This window comes from Bubalus kerabau, chromosome 2 (genome assembly GCF_029407905.1).
Source record: "Bubalus kerabau isolate K-KA32 ecotype Philippines breed swamp buffalo chromosome 2, PCC_UOA_SB_1v2, whole genome shotgun sequence".
In the NCBI taxonomy this organism is placed as follows: Eukaryota; Metazoa; Chordata; class Mammalia; order Artiodactyla; family Bovidae; genus Bubalus; species Bubalus kerabau.
In genome coordinates, this window is record NC_073625.1 from 160,267,715 (window position 1) to 160,292,516 (window position 24,802).

General features: G+C 37.8%; 1 protein-coding gene across 48 annotated transcripts in view; it reads left to right on the forward strand.

Moving 5' to 3' along the window:
* Positions 1 to 24,802, forward strand: part of LOC129644008 (uncharacterized) — a 416,390-nt gene that overhangs the window by 104,150 nt on the left and 287,438 nt on the right. For 25 of the 48 annotated variants that reach the window (XR_008710655.1, XR_008710672.1, XR_008710659.1 and 22 more), the window contains one exon: positions 8,331 to 8,365. The exons of 16 other annotated variants lie outside the window; for them this stretch is intronic. The gene's annotated coding sequence lies outside the window, so the exon portion shown is untranslated. Of the gene's footprint in view, positions 1 to 8,330; positions 8,366 to 10,336; positions 10,457 to 14,889; positions 16,005 to 24,802 lie in introns of those variants that run through there. 7 more of the 48 variants (XR_008710653.1, XR_008710697.1, XR_008710683.1 and 4 more) reach the window with 3 other exon arrangements.

The window sequence follows — 24,802 nt, forward strand, 5'->3', positions numbered from 1 at the left end:
CCTCCTGCTGCAGATGCTGAAGCTCTGCAATATTAAGTGGCTTGTCTAAGGTGGCAGAGCTAGCATGTAGTGGAGAGGCCTGTTGGCCTCCACCTTCTGTCCCCAGAGCACAATTCCATTGCCCTAAGGCTCATCTTGTCCATCTTCCCCACCCTATCCATCCTTTATCCTCTGAGCATTTCCTGAAAGTCAGCACTATGACATAGTGAGAGCTTTAAACAGAGGTGAGAATGAAGGGGTTCTTGGTAGGGAAAACAGATGAGCAAACAGATTTCTCTGCCTGCTCCCCATCTCCCTTAGTGGCCCTCTCCTGCTTCCCTTCAACGGAGCCCTTACTTTCATGCTTACTGATTTGTAATATTTTAATAGGTGACAATGATGAGATAAATATTCTTTCTCTGATCATTTGGCTCAATATGCTAATAAAACATGGCCTAAAATGTCTCAAATAGTTTCCTTCTCCTCCATTCCCACTAGTCCTACTCTAGTTTCAGTCTTTATCTTTCTATTGTCTGCCAACATTTTTGACTTGTTCTTTTTTCTTCAGCGTAGTTACCATCCGTTTCACTCTCTACACCGTAAGTGGAGCTTGAATTCTATAGCACAGATCTAATCACGTTGTTTTCCCTTTCTCAAGTAATCAGCGGCTTCCTTTCTCTTGTAGCCTAAGTCCAGACTCTTCAGTGTATCATCCAAAGCCCTTGATAACTGCGTCCCTTGCTGTTCCAGCTCTCTTCCTGGTATATACTATGGTTTTCTTTTAAAAAAGACTTCTATCTATTGTCTGTGATGTCATGCAATCTCATAACCCTTGTCCCTTATCATGGTGTTTCTGCCTCCTTGAATGTTCTGTCCACTTCTCTAAAGTTCACCTCAAACATAACTTCCCATTTGAAGCTTTCCTGGACTTGTCTCTATTACATCTTTTTTTGTTGTTGTTGTTCTATTACATCTTTTTACCAAAGAAGATATTTTTCCTCTAGTTTTGCCTCCCATGGCATTTTGTTGAGCTATCTGTTAGGGCTACAGTTATGATTCTTTGTGGGTGAGAATTAACTCAGTATTTGAACACAAAAATCAGGAAAAGGAATTTGGAGGAAAGTAGGGGGGGATGGATAAGATTAGTAGAGACTGAGTGGGACATAGCATCAACAGTGTTTCATGTAAAGAAGTGAACTAAGTCCACGATGAACTGGAATTGCTTTCTATCACCTAAGTGAAAACTTATCCCAAGTAAGATACACTGGCAGAAAATGAAAAATAGTGCCATTGACAAAAGATGTAAAGTACTTTAAACGTGCTTGAGCATGTAGCGAGTCCTAATCTTGTTTACATGGCTGGCAGAGAAGGCTGACTTACCAAGCGTCACCTCCTGCCTGTGGTTTTTATTCTTCACTCTCTACAACCTCAAAGCCATGTAGTATTTGGCAAATCTGACAAACAAATAACATACATAATTACATCATTTCCCACTGAACATCTGCAGCACTCTTATTTGGCCATAGGAAGTGCAGGAAAAATCAGGTGGGACATTGGATGAAAGGATATTTAAAAAAAAAACAAAAAAAAAACCCTAATAAATCCTCTTACATGGTGACATTGTTAGATGAGGTTATTGCAAAACACTTCCAGGTTGGTTTGGGGATTTTCAGAATTTTCAACATTTTAAAAGGAACAATACATTTCCTTTTTGCAAGAAGGACATTTTTGACCAAAGAAGTTGTGGTGTCACACTTTCCGGAGATGAGAAGATGGTGCACACACATGTTCACCAATAATCTTAGAAAAAGAGATGTTGTGTCAAATGCTGTGCTCTCCACTTGAGGGAAAGGGCTTTGCTTCTTTAAAGGAAGCAAATTAGTTGCAGGCAGCATCTGAAAGGCTGAAGAAACATCTGGAAAGGCCGATAATAGACTGACTTCCTGAAATGTGGTTTTGACTATGATGACTTCAGACAGGAAGCTTATGCTTCTTATCGTAGCATTGGAAAAAGACATAAAATTGCAAAGTAAAACTGATTTAACTGCATACAGGGTTGGAATTCTCTTTTATATTAAAGTCATTAAGGTTTAAAAATGTTATCTTCAGAAGATTTAACAGTTATCAAATATTTTTATCTACTTTCATAGGGAATATTTAAAGAAAAATATATGCACTTTTGCCTATTAAATCCAAATGTTATAATCTCTTCTTGAATTATATCATGAAGGCAATTTTAATAAAAATGACATTTCATTCCTCCAAACCAGAATTTTGATGTGAGAAAAGTTTTACCTATGATTAAGTTGAGTTGAGAGTACTTCTGAGAAGAAAAATAATAACCAGCAAAGAAATTAACCATGTTTTTCTAATGATGTGGTTTTTGGCTCTTTTATTTTATGAAAGCTTTTTAGTTTATTTTTTTTAGTTGCAGGAAAATTGCTTTGCAATGTTGTGTTGGCTTTTTAAGACTTTAAGGCTATAAGAATAATCCTGGGAGTTATCAAATGCATGTGTAATCTTTTTTAGATTTTATACACATGTGAGTATTGTTCACAAATATAAATTCATGGCATTCTCTCAGGAGATTGGGCAAATCCTTTAGCAGCATATTTCCCTCATTACCAACAAGTTGCAGTGCTGTATTAACATTTAAATAAATATGCCATTTAAGGCACTCCACATACTTTGGAGGAAGTAGTCTGCTGTATTTAAAGGAATATGTGCATTTTATGTGCCAAACCTTGAACGTCCTTTGGGACTTCCTGTTGGCCATCTCTGAATACATGAAGTTGTAAAGCAGCTTTTATTTTCATGTTAAAAAAAGGGAGTTATCCTTTATCTCCTCTTGTCAGACCCATACATCTTGTCTTCCGACCGAAAGTTGAACGTAGGAACATAACAATTCTTTACTCAGTTGCTGTTAATGAGAAAGTTTGCTTTTTAATGAGTGCAGAGAATGTGGTGTCCATCTAAACATGGATATGGACACATGCTTTTGAATCTTACCCAAAGTTCACACATCAATTTCTTACAGTTCCATTATAAAAAATTAAGCCTTCAGTTTTTAATCGCATGTAGAGAAGGCAATGGCACCCCACTCCAGTACTCTTGCCTGGAAAATCCCATGGACGGAGGAGCTGGTAGGCTGTAGTCCATGGGGTCGCTAAGAGTCCGACGTGACTGAGCAACTTCACTTTCACTTTTCACTTTCATGCATTGGAGAAGGAAATGGCAACCCACTCCACTGTTCTTGCCTGGAGAATCCCAGGGACGGGGGAGCCTGATAGGCTGCCGTCTATGGGGTCGCACAGAGTCGGACACGACTGAAGTGACTTAGCAGCAGCAGCAGCAGCAGATGTTGCACCTCTGTTCTCTAATGTCCCATTTGTCCTTTATGTCCAGCCAAGCAAACTTTCCAATCTTCCCCTGACAAGCTCTACTTTTTGGGATTTGTTGGCCTGCTTCTTCTCCTTGTAATGAGCTTTCTCATTTCTTCACTTCTCAAAGTCTTGCCCATCTTTCTAGGATTGATCAGCTCAAATGCAATAATCTTCTTAAAGACGTATCCATTACCTCTTCAATAATTAGTCTTTTTCTCCTTCAGTTGAGCTCTATTAATTCAGAAAGGATTAGCAGGCTGTCCTATGTCCTGTGAGGGTTGGACAAATAAGAGAACAGCTACCCTCAAAAATTAGAAAATAAGGTATATGCAACATAAACATAATACAGTGCAGATTCATATTTAATATCTGTATTCTACTGAATGATACAGAATGATTTGAAGCTGTGCTCACACACATGCATGTATACACATATAAGATTTACCTAATAGTGGGCCTGTGAGTGATTAAATGAGAGTTTAATGGTATTGCACAGGAGATTTCATGGCGTTTACCCTTTTGTTCTGTTGGGGGTTCATTCATTTATCTGTTTAGCTCCCAAGTGATTCTTTGGTTCAAAGGGAATTAAAGTGCATGTTATAAGCATTTTCTTTTATTACTATAAAAATGTTTATTGTAGAATAATTCAGAAATTTATAATGTAAAAGTTGAAAGTTATTTTATTCCTATTCTCACTCTTAAGGGGTAACTGTATAAGCAGTTTGTATATCCCTTTGGGCTTTTCACTGTTCATAATTTGTGTGCACATAAAATTTGTACATATATAAAACAAAGTATTAATATACACACACGCATTTCAAAATAGCAGAGTGAGGATTTGAACCTAGGCAGGCTGGCCCCAAAGTTTACGTTCTTGATGACTGATACATGCTGTCTCTTATATAGTTGTCCTTAAACTTCCTCCTTATTGTTTAGGTCGTTCTTATTCACAGATTTTAGTTCTATCATCCCAAAAATGCTTTGGTGCTCTAAATAAAATTCTGAGAGGCATTATACAAAAACAATTTGTGTTTTTAGAGAAATTCACCTTGTGTTTTCATATCCTCTACACTTACATATAAAATGGCTCTTTCTCCTTGAAGATAGATTTAAAAGCATACAGCATGGACCCTTCCTATGCCCCCTTTCCAAACACTTTCTCTCTCTCTTTCTCTCTCCCTCTCTCTCTCTCTCTCTCTCTCTCTCTCTCTGCTGCTACCTGAATCTCAGTCCTGATGCTGGAATCATAAGCAGCATTCAGTATACTCCCCACCTTTGAGTCCTTTCTGTACTCTAACTCCAGACACTGAGGCAGGAGAGGTGGGCTTGGTTTCCTTCAAGTGCAGAAAGATACCATGTGAAAATTTCTTCCCTTCTGGACAGAGCAGAAGATAATAGAACACAGCAGAGGGGACTTCAGTTGAAATTCAGGATCTACACAAAGGTGGACCTTGGTCTGCAGGGTACTCAGTACCTTTAAATCATAATGGATTTACAACCCGTATTTACAGAGTTATACTTTTAAGTACATTTTGGATGTCCATGGACTTACCAGAGGACTTTGCAACTATTGAAATCTTTATTTCTATGGTAAATTAAAGGTCCCTTGTTTGGAACTTGAAACACACAAAGTTAGGTATAGGTACAAATTAGACACCCCACTTGATTCTACAAAGATTGGATACAAGTGAACACTGAGTTTTGTTATTGAATTTCAGAAACAGTAGTTGCAGAAGTTCTTGAGTACTGATTTTTATTTTTCATTTATTTATTTTAAAGTTCTAATTCATTATTTTTTACTAAAAAATGTGTGCCAGAGCATAGTTGTTCACAATGTTGTGTTAGTTTCTGCTCTACAGCAAGTGACTCAGATATATGGGTACAATATATATCCCCTCTTTTTTTGGATTTCTTTCCCATTTAGGTCACCACAGAGCACTGAGTAGAGTTCTCTGTGCTATACAGTGAGTTCTCATTTGTTATCTATTTTATACATAGTGTATATATATCGATCCCAATCTCCCAATTCATCCCACCTTCTTTCTCCCTTTGGTGTCTATACTTTTGGTCTCTGCATTTGTCTCTATTTCTCCTTTGCAAGTAGGTTCATTTGTACCATTTTTGTAGATTCCACATATTAGGGTAAGACTGCTGAAGGTTTTTCAAAGATAATTATTATTTGTGAAAATATATCTACAAACTATATGGTTTGGGCATAATAGCAAGATCTGGTACCAGTTTTATGAATTAAATAAATTTAGAGGGAGACTTTTTAAATTTCACTATGAAGCTCTCACCTTTGTTTCTAATGCTAATGATGTTAGATTTTTCTTTTATCCAAATGCTAAGTTTCATAGAAACTAATCAATAGTCATATTACTCATTCTGAGGGAATAAAGCAGTAAAATTGGATTCAGAACAATATGACCTTCATTAAGAAGTTCTGAGATAATTTTAAAGTAAGGAACTCACATGATACCTTAAAAAGGCTCACGTAGAGTGATCTTTCAACTCACAATCAGTCATAGCAGTTAAACAATGCAGATGAGATGTTTCAAATCTGCTGTTTTCCTCTGTCTTAATACTAAATTCCATCACAGTGGCTTCAGTGAATGTTCAATTTTATTTTTATTATCTGCAGATTCAGCTGGTAATTATTGGGTGTGACAGAAGCCCCAACTGAAAAACCTAGGACCTTATGACATCCTTTTCACACTAACTTGTCAGCAACTCTGATCTCAGTGGAGGCTGTAATTGCCCCATGAGGAGAGCTACCATGTGGATTCTGTCTTCTTTGTGAGACTGATCACCAGAAATTCCAGTCTTCTGATGATAAAACTTGCAGAAAAGTATACTTCAAACTAGTTGACTATTTACTGGTTTTCATGTTTGCTTACATTTTTAGTAGTTCTGAAGTTTCTAAGTCTTATAAAAAAAATGCAATATTTCCTCTAAAAACATCTATTTGTACGTTAAGACCAGTGGAGCGTAGCGAAAGTACTGAGTCCAGCAGTGGCCCATTAAATTCAGTGAACAATTTCAGAATACCTCAAGTTGTAGGTAATTAGAAATGGGTTCAGGATATGACTATAAGTCAAAATAGCTGGCTATATAAGTAACATTAGCCAGACTCTGTAAATCTGCTCAATTGTCTGATTTTCCCCATTCAGAATATACCCCCAAATGAACTGAAACAGTTTTAGTTTGGGCTTTACTCCCTTTTCCACTCAGATCCTACTCTTGAACTGTTATCTGTAAGAGAAATGGGAGGGGTCTGTCAGCTGAAGGGGTCTGTGCCTCTGTCTCCCTCTCTTGTTGTTCAGTCTCTCAGTCATGTCCAACTCTTAGTGACCCCATGGACTGCAGCGTGCCAGGCTTCCTTTTCCTTCACCATCTCCTAGAGTTTGCTCAAACTCATGTCCATTGAGTCAGTGATATCATCCAATCATCTCATCCTCTGTTGCCCCCTTCTACTGCCCTCAATCTTTCCCAGCATCAGAATCTTTTCAAATGAGTCAGTTCTTCGCATCAGGTGGCCAAAGTATTGGTGCTTCAGCATCAGTCCTTCCAATGAGCATTCAGGGTTGATTTCCTTTAGGATTGATTGGTCTGATCTCCTTGCAGTCCAAGGGGACTCTCAAGAGTCTTCTTCAGCATCACAGTTTGAAAGCATCAATTCTTCAGTGCTCAGTCTTCTTTATGGTCCAACTCTCACATGGGTATATAACTATTTGAAAAACCATAGCTTGACTATGGGTTTCCCCGGTGGTTCAGACGGTAAAGCGTCTGCCTGCAGTGCAGGCGACCTGGGTTCAATCCCTGGATTGGGAAGATTCCCTGGAGAAGGAAATGGCAACCCACTCCAGTATGGACCTTTGTTGGCAAAGTGATGTCTCTGTTTTTTAATACACTGTCTAGGTTTATCATAGTTTTACTTCCAAGGAGCAAGAATCTTTTAATTTTGTGGCTGCGGTCACAGTCTGCAGTGATTTTGGAACCAAGAAAATAAACTCTGTCACTGTTTCCATTTTTCCCCCATCTATTTGCAACGAAGTGATGGGGCTGGATGCCATGATCTTAGTTTTTTTAATGTTGAGTTTTAAGCCGGCTTTTTCACTGTCCTGTTTCACTATCATCAAGAGGCTCTTTAGTTCCTCTTTGCTTTCTGCCATTAGGGTGGTGTTATCTGCATTTCTGAGGTTATTGATATTTCTTCCTGCCATCTTGATTTCAGCTTGTACTTCATCTAGCCTGGCATTTTGCATGATGTACTATGTATATAAGTTTAAATAAGCAGGATGACAACATACAGCCTTGACATACTCCTTTCCCAATTTTGAACCAGTCCATTGTCCCATGTCTGGTTTTGACTCTTGCTTCTTGACCTGTATACAGATTTTTCAGGAGGCAGGTAAGGTGGTCTGGTATTCCTGTGTCCTTCAGGAATTTTCCACAGGTTTTTGGTGATCCACACAGTCAAAGGCTTTAGTGTAATCAGTGAATCAGAAGTGGATATTTTCTGGAATTCTCTTGTTTTTTCTATGATCCAACAGATGTTGGCAGTTTCATCTCTGGTTAATCATCAGGGCTCACCTGGGGTTTTGGGTTCCTCACTTGGTTTTTATATCTTTCAGTCATGGCTTCTGGGACTATGATGTTGTTATTTCTAAACAAGGCTTCTTATGACTGTATATATACAGTCATATAGCCACTATGGTTGGGGACCAAGAAACATGGCTTTCTAGGCTCCACTCTGCTGAAGACAACTTTTTATCAATAATTTTTGAAAAATCAGTATTTAATTTATATTATTATGGCTCTATAAGTATTATCCACAGTTGAACCATGCATCTGTGATTATGATGGTAATTATTATTTTCCTTTGTATCCAATTTGCTTTTCTTGGAGTTATTGTCGCTGATTTCTATTTACTACTTACCTGACACTCAAATCTTAATTTTCTTTTAGTGCTGAAAGTCTGTTTCTGGAAGACTCACCATCAGGTAATCACTTGTGTTCTCTTTCATTCTAGAATTTTCTGCTTCTCTGCTCCAATATGGATGAACTTATCTACAGACCTGCTGTACTACTACTGTTAATTAGAAAGCCTTTTACGCCATCATCCTGGGAATTTCTTCATCTCTCTCTTCTGTCAGATCTCTTGTTTTACCTGAATCCCGTGTTTTTCTCTTAATTTACTCCTGCATGTTGATATATCCTCTGTGCTGTGCTTAGTTGCTCGGTGGTGTCCTACTCTTTGCAACCCAACCCCATGGAGTGTAGCCCGCCAAGCTCCTCTGTCCATGGGATTCTCCAGGCAAGAATACTGACTAGGAGGGTAGCCTATCCCTTCTCCAGGGGATCTTCCCAACACAGGAATAGAACCTGAGTCTCCTGCATTGCTGTGGGATTCTTTACCAGCTGAGCCACTAGGGAAGCCTGATACATCCTCTAGCTGATTCCTATAAAGTAAGATAAATTTGAGGCATGGTATGTCTGACAGTTCCTTAATTATATTCTTAATTTGACCTTTTGCCTAGATCTAGAATTCTACATATGAAGTATCTCTTTCAGAATTTTGAAAATGTCATTCCATTTTCTTCTTACTTCCAGATTTGCCATTAAGAAATCTGAGACTGTTCTAATACTTAATACACATGACTTCTGAAATAAAATCCTTCTGTAGAAGCAACCCAAGATCTTTCCATTATCCCTAATACTTAGGAATGTTGTAGTAAAGTACCTTTTAAAATTTGTTGTCTCCTTTTAAACTGAAAATTCATATCCTTTGGAGAAGGAGGGCAGGGAAAGTTCTGTGATGCTTCTTTTTTTTAACTTAATAAGCATATATATTTTGAAAAAGATTTTTACTCTCTATTTTGAATTTGTTAGTGTTTCCCTAGTTTAATGATGTGCCTTCCTGGTAAGGTTGTTTTTTTTTTTTTTTTTTTTAATTGAAGTATGGTTCATTTAAAATGTGTTAGTTTCAGGTGTGCAGCAAAGTGGATCTGTTATACATATGCATGTATACACTCTTCTTTAGTTTCTTTCCCCATATAGACCATTACAGAGTATTCAGTAGAGTTCCCTGGGCTATACAGTAGGTTCTTATATCTATTTTATGCATAGTAGTGTGTATATGTCGATCCCAACCTCCCAATTTATCCTACCCATCCCCTTTCTCCCTGGTAACCATACATTTGCTTTCTACATCTGTGACTCTATTTCTGTTTGTAAATATGTTCATTTGTACCACTTTTTTCCATTCTACAACTGTATCTTATTAGTTTCATTTTCTGTTTTGAGCTACAGCTAAGACTGCTCCTATATCTGGGTTTCTGCTTCAAAACTTTTGTTCCTATTTCTCACCTGTTTGTGCTCTTATCTCCCATTCTCTTTGACCTTGGGTATTTGTCTTTTTAAAATTCTTTAACTGTCATTATAATAGAGTTTTGGGAGAGGGTAGAAATAAATGCAGGTGTTCAAACTACCACAATTACCTGGAACTTCAGAATTTATATTGCATTTCATGTAACCTTGATGGTTCTAGCTGTCAGTATGGTTTGCCAAGATTTTTCAGATCTTGGCACACAGCGTGTATCACCAAGCTTTTTGATATCTGCAAATATATCCTTTTGGGGAGTTTAGAATGAACGCAAACTATTCTGTAGGTTTTTCTAAGGTTTTCAGCATAAGAAATACTCAGCTATATCTGTCTCTCTAACGCACACCTCCACATACACATACAGAGTAGTTACTCATAAATCTATAACTTATGATTTTTGAATAGCATAGTTTGAAGCTTTAACTGTCATGGCTAACCAGAGTGCAAGTAGCTGATTACTTTTAATAGTACATTATTGATTCTGTTTTTAGACCTTTCCACTATGCTTGCTAAATAGCTTCTATTTAACATGGGTTGAAGGTGACACATAAGGCGCACACACAATTTTTGTTTACCTTATGTTTTACAGAGAAGGGGGCTTAAGTCAATTTGATGGAAGATGCCAAAATATTCTAGAAAGAATCAAGTCTTTCTCACAAATGCAAAAAAGGCCAATTTGAAGCAAAATAAATAAAATTCTTTTTATGCTATCAGATTCCATTTTATTCACATATCTAAAATGAAGTTATAGAAAGTCTGAGCTGAAACTTAATATCTCTAAAAATTTTGCTTTTGAAACTTTGAAGGTGAAATTTGAGTTTGTTTACCTAACCTAGTTTCCTTACCATTGTCTGTCTTATTGCAGATCTCTCCTGTTGATATTTACAAGTTTTCTTGATTGTCATTGAAATCATTATTGTATATATGTGGCATTTCCCTTTCCATTTTTTTAGGTGAATCTAACTGTTCACAGGAAGGCACAAAATATAAAAACTGAATATCACAAATGGTCATACTTACCTTTCAGTTTAAAGTTACAAAGGCATATTCCCAGTTAAATTACATACTAAAAGACATAAATTTCCTTTTAAAATCATCTTTAATCATCAAATTCTTTTAAGAGGAAAAGAATTTGAACCTCATCCAAGCTGGTTTTATTCTTCAATAGCCACTACATATTTTCACTTTCATTCAAGAATTCAGATCATTAAGAATCATAAATCAGTTGATCTGGCTAATATAAAAGTTGTGAATATTTCTGAGTATCCTTTCAACAGTCTTAAGTAGTAACACTGGTAACTGAAGGGGAAGTAAAATATTTTACATCAACTCAAGCCCTAAGTATCAGTGAATTCAGTTACAAAAAATGCTCCTTTGGACTTTCTTGGTTCTAAGTCTATTTCATAAAATATAGCCCCGGAAGGCCCAGGACACAGTCACCAGCCAGCTGCTGTGCTGTCTGTCCCCAGAAAAGCTTGTTGTCCTGCTGATAATTTGAAGTGTCTCTGAGCAGGCACTCTGCCTTGTAACATTCGCTCATCATTTCTCTTGGACTTAAACAGAGAGGACCTGCCTCCGTATGATATCAGATTGGAAGCAGATGCTGGTGTATCTGAACTACAGGGCAGTGAAAATGAATGAGACTTAGCATGGTGCTTGACCATGCAGTAAAGATCATGATATAGCCCTCTCTGCTGTTATTGTAAGGTTCGTCCTTCTCATTTCTTATCATAGTGGTTTATAAAATGAATAGAGAAATCTTGTGCTTTTTATATAGTCCCATGAGAGCCATTATTAGGACAAAATGGTTGTAATTGTACAGCAACCTGTAATTACATATTATAATTAGGCCAGAGCAGTTCAGGTGTGATTATTTCGCTATTACTTCTTTTTGTTATATTTTTTTTTTTTTTCCTGTTGTAGTGAGACCTCTTCCAATAGTAGATACGGAGGTGGGGGGAAATAAAACCCTGACAACTTTTCTTTGATGAAACAACAATACATAAAATACTTTTACAGTAAAAGCTTAAAATGAGCTCTAACAATACTAGATTAGGCTAATCTGAACAGAAGTATTAATGTAGCATATGCAATTAAAATATTATTGCCAACATCATAACTAAGAACAGACTTTCCCAGTAGCACTCAGAATACTGTAGATATGTACTTAGAAGAAGTAACTATGTACTTCAACAGAAAGATAGCATACATAAAGATGTCATAAAAGATTCCTCCAATATTCCTCCAAAATATTGTGCTACAATAATGGGATTATGTTGGAAGGGCACAAAGGTCACATTTCGAGAAACAATTCAAAAAGTTGGCTTTATACTTTTGAATGCCCTGAGGCAGTGAATAGAGGGTTTTGGTTTATGGGGGCTTGAGATAATAATTCTGTCTTGTGAGAAAAAGAGAGGAATGAAAAAAAAAAAAATCAAGAGTTGCCCAAGGGAGAAAAACCTAAACTGTTTCCAATTACATCAAAGTGAAGTGGGCATAAGACAGTGAGCCCAGCCTCAAAAGGGAATGTGATGGATGCAGAGCTGTATGGATACTCACAAGTGTTGAATTCCTTCTCCTCTCCCTGTGGGAGCAATGTGGTCAATAGTGTATTCGGATCACATCTGCAGTGACTGCCAGAAATCTTATTGCGGTGTTATCTCTGTGACTGCTCTTCTGCTTGTTGAAATTTCCTATACACAGTCTGCCTGCAGGAACAGAAGGGCTTATGCAGAGGGTTCAGCGGCATTTCATGTAGTTGGAAAAACATTTTGAAACATCCTTATATATCTTTTTTCTTTTATGTCGTCTCATCATTGCCTGTGTTTCTCAAAAACAAGTTCTTAGCTTTAGAGTAACAGATAAAGGAGCGCTTCTCTCCTATGAACTGTGATTTGGGTAATTTTTTAAGAAATTCCTCATGGAGTAATACCTCTTCTTTCTTGAACTTTTCCCACACCAATATGAAAACTGAAATATGTTTATAAAGGCAGGGAAAATTAACGTTTTTAGCATCTGCAATAAAATGACCGCCAGAGTCAATGAATTACATCTTTCTTTGGGGATACTTGATCATTTGAACACTTATATTTAATCTGAAAATTATAAGCTCTCATGTTGGGATGCAAGGTGAAAGGTAAGAAGAGATTACCCATAAAATAGAACATGTAGAGTGTAGGTATGTGATGCAGGTTGAGTTGTGCCCCTGCATAAGTAATGGTGCTAGAGAAGCTGGGTTGGATGATGCATGCCATCAACCAAGGTATAATCAGTGTGGGTGTGATGGCAGAAATAAAGAGGCCAAGCACCCCTCAGTGGCCATGTGAAGGAGATTTGAGTTGAATTTCCAGGGAAAGGGTGCTGACTCTCAGAGGACCTGCCAGTTATTCAACCAATGATGTTTTTTCTATGTAGTCAGAAACTTCAATAAAAGAATAATGAAATCTAAATTATCAATGCTTCAATCATAACATCATTGGTTATTAAGTTCTTGGCAAACTGCAATAGAAACATTTTCAAAGAAATAGGAACATCTATAAATACCTTATCAAAAGTCTACTCTTGTTATTTGCTCATGTGATCTTTGGCTTCTCGTGATCCTTGTTTTGTGGTATATATGAGGCTTCTGTAGCCATTTCTACTAGGAAGAGGGAGGGAAAAGGGGAAGGATAGACGGAAGTATGAAAGCAGAGTAGACTAGAAAGTATGGGATAATAAATATCTAAATTTTTAATTTAATGAAAGATTGGTTTTCCATTATTATGGGAAATGCCACCTGGGCCTTTCTATTCCTTAGTTCCTGCCCCCTCCCAGACCAGAGCTGCTCTGTGTTCCTCTTTGCCACAGGAAACACTCAACATTTGGAGACCCTCCAACCTGGGGGACACCCAGTGTATTTTCTGTTTCTGAATCAGCAATGACTGGATATTTTCTCTCAGGGTTGTGAGTTTTCTAGACTCTACTTGCACCTTCAGAGGCTGGAGTTTCTTAGGACTGCAGTGGGTTTTGAGGGTGTATCTTGGCCTGAGCAACTTCTGCCTGTCATTTCAGACTTGTAACAGCCTTTAATTGGCTTCTCTTCCTTATCCATTCACAGATGATTGGTCTGTGAAAACAAAGAACCTGAAATCTCTTTGCCATTTCTTCCCCCAGAAATACTAGTTTGAATTTGTATTTTTCTTTACAGTCATAACAGAAAATCTTGGCCAAAAAAATGGCACTTCTGCAAACTCACAAGATACATGTGATCTTCTGCTTTCCTAGAATAGTTAATGGTATATGACTAATTTTTTCTCCTCGGTTGTTTTTTCTTCAAATTTTCATTCATAGTGGTCAATTTTATAGACATAGATGTGATTTACTGACAAAGAGGGCCAGATTGATTCCTCTTTGGTTTCTCGAGGTTACTGGAAGGTTCTTATGGGCAGTACCCTGTTCTGTTTCACTTTGTCATCTTTAGGCCCTAACATGAAGCTTGATATCCAATAAGTGGTTCACTAATGATTTTAAAATTAAAACATGAATGCATTTAACCAAATTTGATGTATAAAATAGAATACATTATTTCCCATTCATATCCTTTGGAACAGTTTCATACCAGTTTCTACAGTGTCTTGGGGGCACAGCTGGTCTCTCTTTAACTGCAGGCTTATCATAATATTAATGAGTTTGCTCACCCTTAATTACCATTACTATTCAAGTATCCTGTGCCTCCACTGTGAAGTAGTTCTTTCATGTCGCTAACATCAAGAAGCATACACCCAGAGTCTAATTGGCTTACTTATTAGGCAGCCTAGCAAAGAGTCAGACACGACTGAGTGACTGAACAACAACTCTTACTTTAGACCAGGCAGTTTGTTTTGTGTTGGTTTTGCTTAGAGGAAACAGTTTGTTAGACTTGAGATGATTTGAGACTAATCTATTGGAATAGGTGCACCCAACCTGTGATAATTATAGTGGTGAACCCTTCAATGATGTAACTTGGAGATTTCAGATGAACACACAAAACCCAGTCAGATAGCTATATGCCCTACGAGCTTCACTTAGTAGTGTCCAGTTTAAAGAAAACTTACAATGTTTATAGCAAAAAAAATGAAGTCAAGAGGAAAAATAAATATTGCTTTTACTTCTTATTTCTTCCAGAAGCCTCAACACATTTAGAACTATCTATGCTGAGATATTGGGAGAAGGCAATGGCACCGCATTCCAGTACTCTTGCCTGGAAAATCCCATGGACGGAGGAGCCTGGTGGGCTGCAGTCCATGGGGTAGCTAAGAGTTGGACATGACTGAGTGACTTCCCTTTCACTTTTCACTTTCATGCATTGGAGAAGGAAATGGCAACCCACTCCAGTGTTCTTGCCTGGAGAATCCCAGGGACGGGGGAGCCTGGTGGGCTGCCGTCTATGGGGTCACACAGAGTCGGACACGACTGAAGCAACTTAGCAGCAGCATGCTGAGATGTTATCTACTAAGAGTGGACAGGGAAAACCTCTATACTTTGCCCCAGACTTGAATCTCAACCCCATAATTTTCTAGTCAGGGAAACTTGGGTATTTGATTCACTTCTCTCAGCCAGTTTTCTGATTTGTAAGTACAGAAAATAGCTGTGGTTAAATAAAATGTGTAATCTCGATCATTGTGACTGACAGCGTGAGCTCACATTTAAATATTAGATTCTTCCCTCCTCAAATATATCTGGTATTGATATTAATATTTATTATTGAAAATCAATGCATGAGGGACAAAATACAAGAGAAATTAAACAATTTCAATTTCAAATTTTGATGAATTAATCAATGCTCAGAATATTGAGTAACTTGTCTTTTAGAAGCATAAAGTAAAAGGAGAATGAGAATATTTTAGTGGAAAATCTTGATAGAATAATAGGGAAAAGTCTTTGATTGGGAGTCAGAACACCTATTCATTAGTTATACATCTTCCCCAAACACAATACATCAAACACACAACCATCTTCTTTAAGTTTATTTATCATCTCAACTCTCCCTAAAAGCCAATCTCAAAGTCATCTGTATTAGTTTTCCTCAGATTGTCTTCTTCCATACATCTAATGAGTCATTATTTTGTTGCTTCCTGCTTCATAATGGCTTTGTCATCTACTCATTTCCTTTTATTCCCACTGCTAGGTCCTAATCCAACACTTAACTCTGATTTGCAGACAATTATAGCAGTCCTAATTCAGTTTCCTATTCTGTACCTCTATTCAAAAACCAAATAAACCTTATTTGTTTCAAATAATTATTTGCCTAGACTACTGAAAACTTATCTTTATAGCTAGCTGCAAACTTCCCCCATAGATTTTATAAGGGTGATCACATTATACAAATGGGGCCATGGACTGCAGTAACTGACAAACAACCCAAGGAGCTGTGCAGTAGATAGCCTGTGTGGCCTGACACTGAGATCCACCTATAAAATATCCAAATTACTCATTTAAACAATCCTTGAGGCTTATCAGCCTTCACTGATTCTCTCTGTCCATACCACAAATACAGATAATCAGAGAGAAATCTGGGAATCCTTAAAATCTAGATCTGACCTGCTTTTCCTACCCTATTTTCCAGAATTTCCTGATAAGCATCTGCCATGTCATCCAGACTGGTTATCACTTGACTCTTGAATGGAATAGACAGATCTAGGTGTTACCTATGGAGTAAGGTATAGAAAGAAGGAACAACAGTATCAATAAATAGGGAGGGCTAGATTAAATATTTTGAGAATTTATATTAAACCAGGTAGAAAAGTTTTTACTAGACGGGTCCTAGGGACCAAAAGCCAGAACTTTGATTGGGATACTACACCATAACTCCATTGGCTCAGAAAGGCCAAGTGAGCATAGAGCCTGAATTCCTCAGCTTTTTATGGACTCCCATCTAGACATGAGAGAAGAGTTTTGACTGTCTATTAAAAAACTCAAGATAGCAAGTCCAAATCCTGGCCCCATGATAGAAGTCCTATAAATGATGGTTAGAAAAGGAATGTGTAAGATATATTGAATAAAACAAGAACCACATTTTCAAAAGGATGAGGAAAAAGTAACTCATTGACTTGGTTTCCAGGGTCACCCTAATTAATAAAGCCTGTTTGTTTTTCACAGAAAGAAAATCATTATTGCAATTAAAGTAATTTGAAGCTACCAGAATAGCACTAGGAACTCTTTGTTAATTTTACTTACTTCTGTCATGTCATACCTCTCATTGCCTTCTGCTTAACCTCATATTCTTGTCAAAATGAAGGCAAAAGAATTCCAGGTCTCAGACATGTGCTGGGAGATTAATGAAACACATTTTGGAGCAGAGGGAGGCTGGAAAAAATAGCACCAAATCTTCATCTGTTACATGTGCTGCTGTAAGTCCACATTCTGTAGCCAAACCCTCTTCCCTCCCAGAGTGCCTTTCTTTCAGTCCCCCAGCTTTAGATTACCTGTCACATCCTGCTTCACGTCACTGAACCAGCTTCTCAATTTCAGTGTTAGGAGAATAGCAATACTGCTGCCAACCACACTGCCACATACCCCAGAGGCTGAAGGTGCACATATAATATAGGAAGGTAGGCTCATTTATATGAGCATAATAAAAATGCATAGTATTTATAGTTTTCATATGTACTATATATATATGTATATTACGGAGAAGGCAATGGGACCCCACTCTAGTACTCTTGCCTGGAAAATCCCATGGATGGAGGAGCAAATTTACCTGGGTGTGTATCAGGTACTTACTGTGGTTCTAGCTAGTACTTTAACCCAGATATTTGAAAAATAAAGAGAAACAAGATGATAGCACAAAAGAAAAATCAAAAAGTGTTCAGAAGTCATTGCTGCTGCTATCTTCAGGGGAATAACTGATAGAATGGATTAGGAAGTGTCCAGAGAAAAAGATGAGGGACTCTTTCAAGTTCTACTCATCCTACAAATTGTTTTCTTAATAGTAAGAAGGGATATTTATGAAACACACCATTACTGAAACACAAAGATCAAAGAATTAGCCCCAGATAGAAAACAGCTAAAGCCTATGCTTTATAATATTGAACTATAGTTGCAATTCCAGCATCTGAACAACTCTGTGCAGTGATATAAAGAATCAGAAATATCTAGAACTAAGTTATTGATGAATAAACCTTCACAATTTAGAACCTAGCTGTTGTCATTGCAAGACACTAAGTCTCATGATTTTTTTCCCTTGTGTGTCAGCTTTTAGCAAGAGGGTATTAGTTCAAACTGAATGGATTTTGGGTTTTTGACAGAGAAAATTGAGGAGAAAATAGTTGACTTGTTAAGCCTTTGTGGGTTTTTCCCTCATCTGGTCAATGGAGTTACAAACCTCATAATGAAGTGGACTGGCAAGTAACCATAATCTCACACTGAAGGATTTGGTAGAGTTTTGTTTATATTATTTATAATTAAACTATTTTTAATAAACTGAGTATTGTATAATTCCTAATTTGAATCAGTTCTTAGCATACATTGATCTTACCTTCAAAGATATTTTGCGGCAACATCTTTATTATAGGTATATATGTGGATGCTATGTATATCACACCATATTTTTCTTTGAGAATTTCACATAAAAATGAGCAGATCAGACATGTAGCACCACTTACAGAGTTATGTCTCTTATAGGCTTATCCCTTTCTAGATATTCTTCTTGACACATTGACAGTTTGTGAGTTCTCCCTAGTGGTGAATTTTAACAAATATTTGGGAGAGCAAGAGAAGGAATTTTATGTCATGTTTATATAGAGGGTAAGTCCTGGATATACATTACATCCAGATGTATAAAAATATATATAAGCATATAAAATATGTATTCACTAAAAATGTTAACATGCTAACAGAACACACCTACCTATTTTGTCTTTTGGGGTGGGCACTTTTATATTTATTTCAAAATAATCCTTGAATAGGGTGTGTTCCTATTCGCATTTGCTATATCTATACAGGAGTCAAAACATACAGCAAATATATCACTTTGAGGACATGAAGTCTCACTGGAGATTGTTACATGAATAGTAAAAAAGCAAAAGTGTAAGAGCAAAGCAAATATGATTAGAGGCAAAATTGATGTGAATATCAAGTACATATGGCATTCATTCATATATTCATTGAACAAACACCAAGTACCAGGCACTCTTCTAGGCACCAGGAGTTGGGTGGGAGGGACAATTACTTACTGTCTAACTACAAATTATTACTTGGAAAAGTTAACTTTGGAGGGAAAAAGGCATTTGATATTTTATAGGTGATTGGGGAAATCCTCTCTATTAACGGTCCTGAAGTTAAGGGTTTAGGCTAGGAAGGCAGAGCATTCTAGGCAGAGGAAGCAGGTAGAAAGGCTTTCAAGCAGAGTATACTCATGGCACAAGGTAGACAGTAAAAGTCATATATGGCCTCAGAAAGTATTAAAAGCCCCTAAGCTTTTTCTGGCAGAAGAAATCATCCAAAGAGTTTTGAACAGAAGATGACATTGTTTGACCATGGTGCTGTGATGGTTCAAAGGAGAGATGATGGTGGAATTAACAAATGTAGTAGAATTAATGATGGAATTAATCAAGGTGATGAGAAGTGCCAGATTATGAAAATACTGTGAGGGAAAAGTGATACTGCTTTTTGTTGGGTATGGGGGGAGGAAGAGAATTCAAGGAGTCAGGGAGAATTCCAGGTTTTCTGATAATATTTGGGAGAATGATATCTCCATCAACTGAGGAGAGTTGCAGAAAGAGCATCTTAGTGTGGAGGCTGGAAATCAGAAAAGCTCAACATTCAGAAAACTAAGATCATGGCATCTGGACCCATCACTTCACAGCAAATAGATGGGGAAACAGTGGCTGACTTTATTTTGGGTAGCTCCAAAATCACTGCAGATGGTGACTGAAGCCATGAAATTAAAAGACGCTTACTCCTTGGAAGGAAAGTTATGACCAACCTAGACAGCATATTAAAAAGCAGAGACATTACTTTGCCAACAAGGCTATGGTTTTTCCAACAGTCATGTATGGATGTGAGAGTTGGACTGTAAAGAAAGCTGAGCACCAAAGAATTGATACTTTTGAACTGTGGTGTTGGAGAAGACTCTTGAGAGTCCCTTGGACTGCAAGAAAATCAGTCCTGAGAGTTCATTGGAAGGACTGATGTTGAAGCTGAAACTCCAATACTTTGGCCACCTGATGCGAAGAGCTGATTCATTTGAAAATACCCTGATGCTGGGAAAGATTGAAGGCAGAAGGAGAAGGGGATGATGAGGATGAGATGGTTGGATGGTATCACTGACTCAATGGACGTGAGTTTTGGGTAAACTCTAGGAGTTGGTGATGGACAGGGAGGCCTGGTGTGCTGTGGTCCATGGTGCCACAAAGAGTCAGACACAACTGAGCAACTGAACTGAACTGATTTTCCAAATCAGAAATAAAAATATTTATGTCTGTTCAATTTATGACTACATGTTGTTGTTGTTTAGTTGCTAAGACATGTCTGACTGTTTTGCAACCCCATGGACTGTAGCCCCTCAGACTCTTCTGTCCATGGGATTTCCCAGGCAAGAATACTGGAGTGGGTTTCCATTTCCTTCTCCAGAGGATCTTCCTGATCCAGGGATCAAACCCAGATCTCCTTCATTGGCAGGTGGATTTTTTACCACTGAGCCACCAGGGAAGCCATGACTGCACTTTATCCAATCCTATATACCTTTTATTGCAATCATAAAGATGTAACATGAAAAACAAGTTAATTTCCTAAGTAGATGTTCCCCACATAATTTAGACCTAATTTTGAATTATTTTTAGTCACTTTTATTCATTTATATTTTAAATGTAGTATTTCAGGGAATAACATAACAGATACCCGTATATTCACCTAGGATTAATAGATGATAACATTGACTACAGCTCACCAGATGGTTCTAGTGGTAAAGAACCCACCTGTCAATGAAGGAGATGTAAGAGATGTGGGTTTGATCCCTGGGATGCACCAACATTGACTACATTTGTTCATATTTTCATAACTTATGAAAAATTCCAGATTTTGGTTTTGTCTTTATATATCTCCCCTCTTCCATTATCTTCACCTGCTTTCCAGGAGGAAATCACTATTCTAATTTGCATTCATATTTGTCAGTCTTTATACTTTACTCCCATATGGCACTAGTAAAGAATCCTCCTGTCAATGAAGGAGACATAAGAGAAGCAGGTTTGATCCCTGGGTTGGGAAGATCCCCTGGTGGAAGGCATGGCAAGCCCCTCCAGTATCCTTGCCTGGAGAATCCCCATGGAGAGAGGAAGCTGGCAGACTACAGTCCATACGGTTGCAAAGAGTTGGATACTACTGAAGCAACTTACTACCATGAATACTTTACTTCATAATATGCCCATGTATGGTATTTATGTATATTTTAAAATTTTGCATAAATATAACCAATTTTTCTCATTCAACCTTATTTTTAAACTTCTTACAAGTTAATATGTAGATTGATTTTGTTCTTTTCACCTGCTCTCATAGTACTTAACTGCATGATTATAACACAAATTCTCATATTAGTAAATATTTAGGTTGTTTCTAATATTCCCATCATTACAAAAGAACTATAATCAAAATCTTTGTGCATAACTACCTGTAAAAAAGCTTTTCTAGGGGGTAACAAGTTGAAATCAATAGAATGAACATTTTTAATACCAATGAAAAATTCCTTTTTAAGTGACGTTTATATTTCTCCCATAAAATTTTAAAGTTCGCATTTTTATACATTTATTCATACTTAGTATTGCCAGACTGTTTTGTAAATGTGATGAACTGTAAAGTGGTTATCTCAGTTCAGTTCAGTTGCTCAGGCATGTCCAACTCTTTGCAACTCCATGGACTACAACGTGCCAGGCTGCCCTGAACATCATCAACTCCGGAGCTTGCTCAAACTCATGTCCATCGAGTCAGTGGTGATGGCATCCAACCATCTCATCCTCTGTCGTCCCCTTCTCCTGCCTTCAATCATTACCAGCATCAGAGTCTTTTCTAATGTGTCAGCTCTTCGCATGAGGTGGCCAAAGTATTGGAGTTTCAGCTTCAACATCACTCCTTCCAATAAATATTCAGAACTGATTTCCTTTAGGATGGACTAGTTTGATCTCCTTGCAGTCCAAGGGACTCTCAAGAGTCTTCTCCAACATCACAGTTCAAAGGCATTAGTTCTTCGGTACTCAGCTTTCTTTATAGTCCAACTCTCACATTCATACATGACACCTGGAAAAACCATAGCTTTGACTAAATGGACGTTTGTTAGCAAAGTAATGTCTCGGTTTTTAATATGCTGTCTAAGTTGGTCATAACTTTTCTTCCTACGTGCAAGCGTCCTTTAATTTCATGGCTGCAGTCACCATCTGCAGTGATTTTGGAGCCCCCAAAAATAAAGTCTGACACTGTTTCCACTATTTCCCCATCTATTTCCCATGAAGTGGTGGGACTGGATGTCATGATCTTCATTTTCTGAATGTTGAGCTTTAAGCCAGCTTTTTCACTCTCCTCTTTCACTTTCATCAAGAGGATCTTTAGTAGTTCTTTGCCTTCTGCCATAAGGGTGGTGTCATCTGCATATCTGAGGTTATTGATATTTCTCCCAGCAGTCTTGACTCCAGCTTGTGCTTCATCCAGCCCAGCATTTCTCATGATGTACTTTGCATAGAAGTTAAATAAGCATGGTGACAATATACAGCCTTGACCTATTCCTTACAAGATTTGGAACCAGTCTGTTGTCCCATGTCCAGTTCTAACTGTTGCTTCTTGACCTGCATACAGATTTCTCAGGAGCCAGGTCTGGTGGTCTGGTATTCCCATCTCTTTCAGAATTTTCCACATTTTGTTGTGATCCGCACAGTCAAAGGATTTGGCGTGCTCAATAAAGCAGAAGTAGATGTTTTTCTAGAACTCTCTTGCTTTTTCCATGATCCAATGGATGTTGGCAATTTGATCTCTGATTCCTCTGCCTTTTCTAAATCCAGCTTGAACATCTGGAAGTTCACAGTTCACGTACTGTTGAAGCCTGGCTTGGAGAATTTTGAGCATTACTTTGCTAGTATGTGAGATGAGTGCAATTCTGCAGTAGTTTGAACATTCTTTGGCATTGCCTTTCTTTGGGATTGGAATGAAAAGTGATTTTTTCCAATAATGTGGCCACTGCTGAGTTTTCCAAATTTGCTGGTATATTGAGTGCAGCACTTTCACAGCATCATCTTTTAGGATTTGAAATAGCTCAACTGGATTTCAATCACCTCCACTAGCTTTGTTTGTAGTGATGCTTCCTAAGTCCCACTCGACTTCACATTCCAGGATGTCTGGCTCTAGTTGGGTGATCCCATCATGGTTATCTGGATGATGAAGTTCTTTTTTGTATAATTCTTCTGTGTATTCTTGCCACCTCTTCTTAATATTATTCTGCTTCTGTTAGGTCCATACCATTTCTGTCCTTTATTGAACCCATCTTTGCATGAAGTGTTCCCTTGGTATCTCTAATTTTCTTGAAGAGATCTCTAGTCTTTCCCATTCTGTTGTTTGCCTCTTTATCTTTACATTGATCACTGAGGAAGCCTTTCTTATCTCTCCTTGCTGTTCTTTGGAACTCTGCATTCAAATGGGTATATCCTTCCTTTTTTCCTTTGCCTTTCACTTCTCTTCTTTTCTCAGCTATTTGTAAGGTCTGCTCAGACAACCATTTTGCCTTTTTGCATTTCTTTCTCTTGGTGATGGTCTTGATCACTGCCTCCTGTACAATGTCACGAACCTCCATCCATAGTTCTTCAGGTACTCTGTCTATCAGATCTAATCCTTTGAATCTATTCATCACTTCCACTTTGTAATCCCAAGGGATTTGATTTATGTCAAATGTGAATTGTCTAGTGGTTTTCCCTACTTTCTTCAATTTAAATCTAATTTGGCAATAAGGAGTTCATGATTTGAGCCACAGTCAGTCCCTGGTCTTGTTTTTGCTGACTCTGTAGAGCTTCTCCATCTTTGGCTGCAAAAATTATAATCAGTCTGATTTCGGTATTGACCAAATGTGTATGTCCATACATAGAGTCTTCTCCTGTGTTGTTGGCAGAGGGTGTTTGCTATGACCAGTGCATTCTCTTGGCAAGACTCTATTAGCCTTTGCCCTGCTTCATTTTGTACCCCAAGGCCAAATTTGCCTGTTACTCCAGGTTTTTCTTGACTTTCTACTTTTGCATTCCAGTCCTTTATTATGAAAAGGATATCTTTTTTTGGTGTTAGATCTAGAAGGTCTTATAGGTCTTCATAGAACCGTTCAACTTCAGCTTCTTCAGCATTACTGGTCGGGGCATAGACTTAGATTACTGTGATATTGAATGGTTTGCCTTGGAAACAAACCGAGATCATGCTGTCGTTTTTGAGATTCCACCCAAGTACTGCATTTTGGACTCTTTCATTGACTATGAGGGCTACTCCATTTCTTCTAAGGGATTCTTGTCCACAGTAGTAGATATACTGGTCATCTGAGTTAAATTTACCCATTCCAGTCTATTTTAGTTCACTGATTCCTAAAATGTTGATATTCACTCTTGCCACCTGCATTTGACCACTTCAAATTTGCCTTGATTCATGGACCTAACATTTCAGGTTCCTATGCAATATTGTTCTTTACAGCATTGGTCTTTACGTCCATCACCAGTCACATCCACCACTGGGTGGTGTTTTTGCTTTGGTGAAAACAACCAAGTGGTTCTCTAATAACCTTTACAGATTTTCCCCAACATGACAAAATGTTTCATGTTTATTAGTCATTTGGATCTCTTTGTCAGTGAATTACCTGTTAAACATATATCTATATGTATATAAATATAATTGTATTATTGTTGACTTTACTGGGTCTTCATTGTTTTGTGGCTTTCCTCTAGTTGCCACAAGTGACAGCTACTCTCTGATTGTGGTGAAGCACGTGGGCTCAGTAGTTGCAGCTTCTAGGCTCCAGAGCACATGCTCAGTGGTTATGGTCCATGGGATGGACCTACAGCACGTTGTATCTTCCCAGGCCCAGGGA